This window comes from Berghia stephanieae, chromosome 1 (genome assembly GCF_034508935.2).
Source record: "Berghia stephanieae isolate SIO BIC M18660-M18661 chromosome 1, UCSD_Bste_1.3, whole genome shotgun sequence".
Lineage (NCBI taxonomy): Eukaryota > Metazoa > Mollusca > Gastropoda > Nudibranchia > Aeolidiidae > Berghia > Berghia stephanieae.
This window is the reverse complement of record NC_088360.1, coordinates 129155514-129165463: the sequence shown is the minus strand read 5'-3', so window position 1 is coordinate 129165463 and position 9950 is coordinate 129155514. Positions and strand designations below refer to the sequence as shown.

Below are 9950 nucleotides of genomic sequence, written 5' to 3'. Positions count from 1 at the left end.
CAATAAAGGGTTTGGGAATAGATCTTCGAATATTAATTTGTACCTTAATGGCAATGTTTTGTTAATATCAGTAACAAAGATGTGTCGATTTTATTTCAATTTTTGTATGTTGCTGTTGAATTACATAAACAGTTGGTCATTATTTATGTTGTTACGTTATATTTTCTGTCAAAATGACTCAAGAAGACATGGCAATAAAAACACGTAAATTCTAAGTTTTGATAATGAAAAATGTCTTATGTATTTATTGTTATATTACAACATACATTGATTTATTTTCTCTCCCGTCAATAGGGATGAATTGGTAGGTTGATATTGACTCTTTGAGATTCATGGGTTCATGACAAAGAGCAAGTTTTATATCTGTTTGTATTCTTGGTAATAAATGTGTGGTAACGCAGCCAAGTATCGACAACAGAGCTTATTTTAGTTGTGTAATGAGACATGGCGTTATAATAGATTACATAAGACATTTGGATTTTATCACTGGAAATTAATTGAAATGATTTATGCGGAATATGAGTCATCGTTGTTTTGTTTAGTTTTTTTGAAACGCGTTCATCGTGATTTTAAAGGAGACATATTCTCATAATAACGGAATAACGGACTTTTGTTTAAAGTCGAGAAACAAATAAAATGACGGAGTATTAATTATTATGAAAGACTGATGTCTTGTAATGGAGTTAAAATGTTATTACGGAAGAATAACAAAATATTGAAAATGCATTACCATGTCATGTGAGCTGATGATATTTGTGACACAAGTGTTAACTTGTATGAATCAGCGAATTATAAGTAACCCATATGGTAAAATGCTGTTAATGCATAGTGGTAAATAAGCGCAATGATGTAAGACGCGTGATTAAAGTGCACATGATTTAAATTACGAGACGCAGGAATAGGCGTTCGGGAATATTTTATTTTGCGTTTGATTAAAGCGCATTGTTTAACATTATGAAATGATACAGAAGGCGGATAATTTTTATAAATACGATGCGCGTGGTTAAAGCGCACACAATTATCAATGCTATATTAAGAGGCGCGAGATAACGTCGCAATGAGTTATATGAATATTTTTATAAGCCGAGGGCAAAGGCGCGAAACATTGAATTTTTATTGACCAGAGTGTATATCGTTTCTGCAAATATTTTGATTATCATATTTTTCTCCTATAGATTCGCTGTTGTAATTGTAATCAATATTTACTGCGTGGTTTGAATTTAACATTTATATCATAAAGTGTGTAACTGAGTTGAAGAAGAAGTTATGTTCAATTGTCAAATCTTAAGTGTGTAATCATTCGGCAATCAGTTGAAATGGTAGGAAGTGCTACGATAACATAAACAAAATCATATTTCATTAAATTAGGGATTTTCTAAGGGGAATAATTCGAGTTAATCAAAGGCAGAAGTAGTGTTTGCACTAAAACATGATACAGTCATCACGAAAGAGGACACTTGCAACCATCGGTCATAACGGGAACGCTGATGACAACGACAGAGGCAACTCAAACACAACCACAACATAGGTCGGAAAATGTCCTAATCCCTTTGGTCTATCCACGAATACCTTGAAATGGAGTAAGCATCTCGACAAAACACTACGTCATTGATACGTCCAGAATCAACACAATCTACAGACTACAAACTACACAGCAACCTCAATTACATCGTACCTTTCAACTTATACAAACTTGACAGAATTCATAAAATAATATCTGTATCAACACAGATTTCTTCCATGAACCTTTTTATATTTACATTCTTTATTGAACAATTGGATTGCTTGTATTTACTTCTACGACAACAATACCCAACGATGTACGATGTCAATAATTACATAAACGTTCAAGATACGATTGTTTTTACAAAAACGATGTCCAATTGTGAACAATACTACTTCCTTCATATGCAGTGGTGAGCGTATTCAAATTTAAACTTATGTCAATATACAAGTGTGAGCAGCCCCCATATCTACAACTTATAAACATTGAATATTATAATAACGCCTGTCTTAGTATCATTGTAAAAGATAAAGGCTATATATGTATATAAGACAATGCAGGAAAAAGTATCGCAAAACGCCACATGAGCGATTCCTTGGATTCATTATCGTATGATATTCAACAACCTGCGTTCAAATAACGAAAATATTGTTGACCTTATTCGACCCTACTACATAGTCTACTAGACTACGTTATTGTTACATCCTTTACCTGGTGTGTGGACTCACATCACCCACCGGTACTCTACAGATTACATCATCTACCTGGTGTGTACTCACATGCCACCTCATCAAAACTCGATCAACAAACACAGACAATTACAACACACGACCTCTGTCGACTACTACACACGAACTCTGTGTCAACACATGGCTGAGTTCACAACTTTCTTTTGACTTGCTGGATAAGTCAAACTTCATTTAAATTCAAGATCTCGCACACAGTTAATCTTGAATTTTTACAATTTCATCTACAATGAGATTCAACATATACACAAGACAACCACAAATATCAACGAGGAGAATCGACCCAGATGCCGGAGATGAATGGATTACAGCGACGTCACAAGACCAAGAAACAACCCAACAGGTTAAGCATACGTTTGCTACCTGTAGAGTCTTTTTTCGTCCAAATTCAAAAGACTCGAACAAATACAACACACTAATTACAAAAGTTGGTCACTTTAGTAACAGCCCACAATCACATACTGTGTTAGATTTTACTTATTTAGTTATTTACACTGTACTAAATATGAATAAGTCGGACAGACTAATGACTGATTATTTACTAAACACTAAATATGTGATGTGAACAAGTCGGACAGACTAATGTCTGATTATTTATTAAACACTAAATATTTGAATGTGAAGACATTATGGTGATAATTCGAAGACATTTACAGAGGAAAAAGTTTTTAATTAATTAACAATAATTAAATTGAATTTATGACACTTGGGCTATTCAGTGACCACAACACACACAACAATGCAACACGTAGACTAGATACAATCACCTCAACTCTTATAGTTGATATATTTTTTTCATTACATGAAAACTCATTCTAAATGGAGACAATGACTTAATTAACAATTACTGACAATTTTTACAGGATGACCATTCTCAAAACGAACGGATTACTGAGAAATGTGACCTCTGATGGATGACCACAAAGAACAATTTGATATCAATGAAGTTGTAAACTACACCCTGATGACTTAAAAAGCTTAAAAAATTGAAACATCAACAATGAACACTGAATGATAATAACTTCAACTTGAATTTTAAAATGATGATAATGCTATTATTATGATTTATTTTTTAAATATTTTTTTTTATTACTAATTGAAATGTAATCCTTCGTATATGGATTTAGATGTCTATAATACATTATTTGTACCACATATTATAAGTAGGAATTAATGTAATAATGTTGTTTAAATGGAATCATACAATATAAGGGAATATACAAGGTACTGGTTTTGATATGTCAGTAAATGAGTAAACATACATGGAAGCTGAGATTATCACCCATGTCGTAAAGAGTTGAATTTGAGATTGAATAAGACAACGTGAGTATATCACAAATGGAATTTGAACCATCCTTTTTCACGCAATACTATTTATGTGTGATGGGATATGACGAGAATTAAACACTTTTATTGCTATGAAGATGGAATTTAAGGTGATAAGATATTTTTTCTTTGAACTTTTAATTACTTGATATCTTAGTGTCAATGTTGTAATGCCTTAAAAAGTATAATCGATAAATATATAAATGTTTAATCAACTTTTGTGTTGGTAAATTTTAATTTTAATCACTTTTAAATGATAGATACCTTACTGTTGATGTTGTAATTTGAAAGAAAAAAAATCTATAATCGATATATATATATCTATTTAGATGCTGTAATCAAATTTGATGTTTGTGAATTTATCAATGTTGTAATACTATAAAACCTATAATTGATATATATGAATGTTGTAATCAACTTTGGTGTTTTTGAATTTAAAGTTTAAAGTTTTTAAATATTTAACTGGTATAAGTATTTTCATTTTAACATTTATTTATTACATTTTAGTTGGACATTACATATATTTAATCTCTCACTGTAATTTTTTTGAATTGAAATTGTTTTAAAGTCAATTTAAATTCTAAGAAAGGGGCGTATGTAAGAGAGTTAGCTTATAGCAAGTGGGTTTAATGAGTTCACAGTGCTTGTATATCAGTTAAACTTGGTCATTATATTGAGTAGTCTAGGACAGTTTTACGTTCCAAAGTTAAAGGATTGGTCATTATATTGAATACTAGAAAATTACTTTCTTTGATCGGTGTTACTTGGTATTTGGGGATAAAAGCATTAAGTTATAGTTGGTATTTATCATTTAGGCGTACGATATTATTTGGGCGTAGCGTATTTGTTATTTGGGCGTACGGATTATTTAGGCGTACGACCTTTGATTATTTAGGCGTAAAACTGACCTTTGGTGAAAGGAATTGTGGGACAGTTTACAATAGGATATAAAACAGTGTTTCTGATCAAACGGGATTCATTCTACCTTTTGATTCAGGATTCAACTTGACCATGAGCTGCACACTTTAAACCTTTTGTGCTCACCATCTTTTATTTGAATATTTTTGGACATAGAATTTGTTTGGTTGCAATTTGTGAAAATGTAAGTTGGATTGTTAAACAACGCAATAAAAATCGCTATATAAGATCACAAGCCTTTACATATGTATTTGCTACACCACACTTTTATAGTCTGGTTAATACAGTTTAGTGAGAACAACTCACAAACGCGGATGGCAAGAACAATAACAAAGGCCTGAGTGACGTCATCTGCATACTATCTATACATACCATAGCTACCAACGTATTTTTTTGTATGTCTATCTATCTATCTATCTATCTATCTATCTATCTATCTATCTATCTATCTATCTATCTATCTATCTATCTATCTATCTATCTGTCTATCTGTCTATCTATCTATCTGTCTATCTATCTATCTATCTATCTATAACCATCTATCTATTTATTCATCTATCCATCTCTCTCTTTCTCTCTCTCGCTCTCTCTCTCTCTCTCTCTCTCTCTCTCTATATATATATATATATATATATATATATATATATATATATATATATTTATATATATATATATATATATATATATATATATATATAATATATATATATATATATATATATATATCAGGTGCGAGAAAATAAAAGGCCTCAAAGTAGACCTCTTTAAAACTATGATAATATTTTTAAATCATCACAAAATTTTGCAGACTGTGAAAAAAAAACAACTTGTTTTTACGAATCTCAAATTTCAAGAAAAATGAATGAAAGGTTCAAGAGTTATAGCTGTTCAAAGAATATCACAAAAAAATTGTCATATCAAGAGTTCGAGAAATTCGCGTCATGAATTACTTTGAACGTCCTGTCGATTCACTGGGCAAGATCTTGCCGCAAGGGTAGGGTGCAGCTCACCCCGTTTACTTCCTGTTTCATTGTACGCATTTGCACTGTGTTGAACACACAATCAAAACAAGAAAGGAGAATTCCTAAAACTGACAACTAACAGCTAGGGCTGTTCCTACCCGGGTAATTTATTACCCGGGTAGGATCCGGGTAATGTTTCCCAATTACCCGGGTACCCGCCATGAAAAGGGGAGGGGGGGGGGGGGTGGCTGATATGGCGGTTTTTTTTTTGTTTGTCTGTTTGGTTTTTGTATTTTTGTTGTTGTTTTTTAAAGCATATCTTTATTTGAACAAACTGTAGAAAAAGATATAACAAAATATTAAGAATCAAAACAAAAATTAAAGACTTTGCAACAACTCAACGATTGAGAAAATCAAGGCAAAAGGGTATAAAAAAAAAACTTCCTTCATTAGCAATTCTTGTTCAAAAAGATCAACTTGTCAATGTGGCTTTCACCGAGACAGCTTCTCTTAGCAGAGATCAGTTCTCCCGTTTTTATCTTTTCTGTCAAAATAATTCCATGAAAGGGATTTTGTCTGGGACGACATAGTGACAGATGCGTGATTAATTACTCAGCGTCGCAATGTCGTGTGTGTGTGAAAACAATAGCTGGGGGGTGTTTTTATGGTCCCCATCTCGAGTTCTTGGAAGGACCTTCATTAGTTTCGATTTCCGAGAGAAAGTTGACTTCTTGGAATCAGGTTGATTCCTAACTTATTCCTAGCTATTGGAAAGCCCATAATGTAATCAATAATTTTATTTTGATTACGGATAGTTTTTTAAAACTTAAATATGATTGAATTATATTCTATAAACCAATAAAATAACGTATTAAAGAGAAATTGAAAAATACCCGGATACCCGAGGACTCTACCCGGGTACCCGAAATATTCTGCAATACCCGGGTACCCGGGTAGGACCCGGGTACCCGCACAGCCCTACTAACAGCCATGGTTTATTCTGAGGAAGATAAAAGTGTTATTAAAGCATTATTCGAGGAAAAGGTTTGGACTGGTAAAAAGATAGTTCGAGAGTTTCCGAATAAGTAATGATCAGTCAGGACGGTTAACAAAATCATTACAAAAATAGGAAAAGAAGGGTCAATTCATTGAAAAAAGGTGGTGGCCGCCCCCGTTCAGCGAGGGTAGAGGCAAATATCGACTGTGTGGAAGATGCTGTTCTGTCTCAAGAAGACAATCCTGGATCCCATCTCTCTAATCGAGAAGTTGCTGGTGTCCTAGGCACAAGTGACTTTTCCGTACAGCAGATTATAAAAAAAAAGATCTTAATCTCCGCCTTTTCAAGCGATTCAAAACCAGCAGAAAGTCTGAAAACGTCAAGAGAAAACGCAAAACACGAGCAAGAGCTTTACTAGACAAGTGTCTACTATTATTACTTTTAAAATGACAGATCTCCAAAGTGGGGCCTTTTATTTTCTAGCACTCTCTATATATATATCTATCTATCTATATTACTATCTGCGTCTGTGTGTTTTGTGTGATTGATTAAGTGTATGGTTGCGCGTGTACTGTGTGGATATAGGTGCTGAAAGGAATTTATGAATAGGCCTTGCGTTTTTGGGAGAAAGTCCATCATTTCTATAACACAATAGCAATAGCAATCTTAGTATTTAAAAAGCGAAGGAGTTCAAGACACATTTTTTCCAGCCTGTAGCCTGTGTTACTATAAATAGATTTTGAGGCGTAATGATATCCTGCCCACAATAATAATTCTAAATATCAAATAGTTAAATTCGAGACTCTATAATTGTGAAAAAAAGAAGTACATTTTAATAAGAAAAGCAAAAAAAAAACAAAACAAAAAAATAAAATTTACCGAAGTCTAATATGCTTGCCTGTAAATTTTGTATACCACCATCTAATACCTTTCTGAATATAAAGGTCACTTTTATGGTTTTTAAGTAATATATTTATGTTTGTATTGGTTTTGTTTTTTGGTTGCTGGCTGAAGAATGATTTTTAGCCAAAAACGTTCCGTGTTTGGTATTTTGGTCTTTAAAAAAACCTTGTAATATTCATTTTTGTTTATTTGGTACTTTTAACAGTCCACAGCTTCTAGCAGCTTGGTATCAATTTGGTCACATTTCTGAACGTTTTACTTTAAATTCTCTTTTTGAAATCGACACAACCCGTCATACACAAGGTTGAGGGGTCTGTCACATATCTTTTAATATTGTTACATACTTTATTATTTACTCTTATTTTTCTTTTCTTTGCAATTATTATTGCTAATTCTTTTCATTTTTTTTGAGACACGGAAATGCACTTCCAATTTCTGATAACAAAATTTTATACTATTGTTGTTCTCATAACCAAGAATCTGCCACGCCTCCCACTAGCATCCAGAGCTCACTCTTGCACGTGCAGCGGAAATGACGTCATGCTGTACAATCTGTTCTTCATGTTTGTTTTCCACTTATAATTTCCATTATCGCAACGAGCATGTGTTTTGTTGTGCTTGAAAATTGAGCTGATAAGGAAAATATGCAGGCGCATTTTATGCCGCACAGCCTTGAATATTGACATACCTAACACTTCACATGCATTTTCTCTCGCATCCAGCCTGGGTCCTTTATTTACTCAACAATGAGAGGCATAAATTATGCAAAAAAATTAAAATTAGGATGAGAGAATCATATTATATAATGAACCCTTTTCCACAAATACCATTTTGTTCAGCATAATCAATTTGTGGCTTTGTTGTCTGTGAGTATGACACTCGCCTTCTGGCCGGTGGTTCCTGGTTAGAGTCCCTCTTTTGGCGAGTTGAGTCTTTGAAAAAGTTTCTTTACCCACATTCTCTCATAGTACTTAGACATAAAATGAGTAGGGTCTGACCGTTAATAGATGTGTCCATGACGAAGAAAAATATATCTGTTTTCCCTTTCGATGTTCATTCTGTCTTTGTTCTGGATTGACAGTGCCTTTTTTCCCCTGGTCCTGGCGGCGTTCCTAAGCTGAGAGGGATACAGTCAGGTGTATTGAGAAATGATTTTTTTTCTTTGCTTTTACCTTAATGGGACTTTAAGATAGATTCAAAATAGGCACATTGATGGAATTATCATGAAATCCTCTTGTATCTTTTTGAACTGGTCCCCCTTGTCAAACTTTTTCTTTGGTGTATTTAACTTCAGATCTACAACTTTTCACCAATTATCTTTCTGTTTACTGGCTCTGAAGGGCCTATAAGTGTCGATAGAGCATTAAAACCCAAAACAAAACCAAAAAAAAAAAAAAAAAATATGCAAAAAGCAAAACAAAAAAAACAAAACATAACAACAACAACAACAAACAAACAAACAAACAAACAAAAAAACAACAAACCAAAAAAAAAACAAAAAAACAAACAAACAAACAAATAACAACATCACAAAAACAAACAACCAAACAAATGTTATTTCGCTTGAAAGTGTGATGTCTTGTACGTCGTGTGAAGAGTTGCTGCATGCATGGCAGCCCTTGTAAAGCGCTTTGAGTACATAATTTAGTGGATATTGCACTATATAAATGCTTAAGTGTTTTTCAGTGACTTGATGGTTTACAATAAGCGGCAGCGCACTCTTGAATTACTCTTGCCTCTAGATTCTTGTATTGAATTAAAGTACAATCTTTTGAATAGTCGGCACCCTTTTCTGGGGGGCATATCTGAGTCTGTGGAGTGATAACGCAGATTTCGCAACGTTTCTTTTTAATATATATCATTTTATAATCATATTGCTTAGTTTGATGCTGTATGTTAGAGTGAATGACATTGCGTTACTGTAAGGCGGTCCAAATAAAAACAAAATTTTATCAGACCTCTGAAATTGATGGTTAAAGGTACAAATGATGACTCCATCTATCTACCCCTATTCTTTGTCGGCAAAATATATAGATTAAAGGCTGTCACTTGTCGTGTCCCAAGTATCTCTTTCACATACACCAGTGATTGATTCAATATATGTTGGACGAGAAACACAAGAATACATGAATATTAATGGATGATATCTAGAGTAATTGCGGCTGACGATACATGCGTGAACAGGCAGAACGTGTATACAAAGAAATATGCAAATACTAGCAAATGCAGGCACAAACACACACACACACACACACACACACACAAACACACACACACACACACCGACACCCACACCCACACCCCACACCCATACAATCTAATATCAGAAACAAATAATAATCACACACACAGACAATCTCTCTCTCTCTCTCTCTCTCTCTCTCTCTCTCTCTCTCTCTCTCTCTCTCTCTCTCTCTTTCTATACACACTCGCGGGAACATTACCTTTTTTCTAGTGATTGACTACGAATGGATTCGCAATCGTCACAATATACCAGAGGTTTAATTGCATCCTTTTGTAGTGTCACCTTAATAACATGTTTACCCTAATTTACATTTTAAAACATAATTCCGTATTCTCATCTTTTAAATGTT

The 9950-nt window shown here is 33.5% G+C and overlaps 1 protein-coding gene across 1 annotated transcript in view; it reads left to right on the top strand.

Moving 5' to 3' along the window:
* LOC144963139 (ribonucleases P/MRP protein subunit POP1-like) overlaps positions 1-9950 on the top strand; it is a 31701-nt gene that overhangs the window by 13970 nt on the left and 7781 nt on the right. The window lies entirely within an intron of this gene.